Raw genomic sequence first — 1,282 nt, forward strand, 5'->3', positions numbered from 1 at the left:
AAACAAAATCCTATAAGTCAATAACACATACAACCCAACTGAAAAACAGGGAACAAACTTGAATACTCACTTAAAAGGACATCCAAATGCCCTTTAAATACATAAAAAGGTCTTCCGCTTTATTAGTAACCCAGGGCATGCAAATTAAAATCACAATGAGGTAGAGAAGTGCTGAGACACAGAACTGAAAAGTTAAATCTCTTGGAAACTCCTCCAATTCTCTCTCCACTGCTTCAGAAAGGGGAGGTAGAAGCTCCGCAGAGATCACAACCCCTGCGGTGTAGGCCCGCGACCCAGTAGGTAGGCCTCACATCCACCACATGACTCCACCCCCAGCCTAGTTGAGTGCTTGCAGAGAAGGGAGCCATCAAGCAGGGGAGGTGGGAGCTCTGCAGAGACCACATGCCCTGCGGTGCTGGCGCACAACCCAGCAGCCCAGCTGAGTGCATGCTGACCAGAGAGGCAGCTCCCTAGAGAGGCCCAAGACCCGAGGCAACCACACATGCAAAGCACTAGTGGCCAACCGAGCTGACACTGAGGTAGCCATACCAAATTGGCAACCCCAGCAACATCCTAGCCAGACAATCGTGTCAAACCAATAGACTGTGACACCCCCTGCCACAATGACTAAACATCAAAGGAAAAATAGCAGAAATATGAAAAATCAAGAAAGCACAACACCAAAGGGTAATAACTCTCAAGATATAGATCCTATAGTACAAGAAGCCCTTGAAATGTCTGACAAGGAATTTTGAATGATAATTCTATGGAAACTGAATGAGACACAGGAAAACTCAGCTAGACAACACAATGAAATGAAGAAAGGTATACAGGACCTGAAAGAAGAAATGTACAAGGAAATCAATGCCCTGAAAAAGAATGTAGAGGAGCTTGCCAAGCTGCAGAATTCATTCAACAAAATAAAAAACACTACAGAGAATTTAACCAGCAGGCTTGCAGAAGTAGAAGAGAGAACTTTGAACCTTGAAGATGGGCTGTCTGAAATAACACAGGCAGACAAAAAATAAAGACAAAAGAAATAAAACCATTGAAGAAAATCTAAAAGAGATATCAGACAACTTTAAGCACTCAAATATCTGAGTCATGGGTATTCCAGAAGGGGAGGAAAAAGGAGATTGCATTGAAAACATATTCAACAATATAGTGGCAGAAAACTTCTCAGTTATTGGAAAAGACACAGATTTTCAGATTCAGGGAGCCCAAAGATCCCCAAACGTATTCAACCCAAAAAGGTCTTCTCCAAGACATGTTATACTCAAAT

The sequence above is a fragment of the Galeopterus variegatus genome, unplaced genomic scaffold (genome assembly GCF_000696425.1).
Source record: "Galeopterus variegatus unplaced genomic scaffold, G_variegatus-3.0.2 Scaffold6376, whole genome shotgun sequence".
NCBI classification, from domain to species: domain Eukaryota; kingdom Metazoa; phylum Chordata; class Mammalia; order Dermoptera; family Cynocephalidae; genus Galeopterus; species Galeopterus variegatus.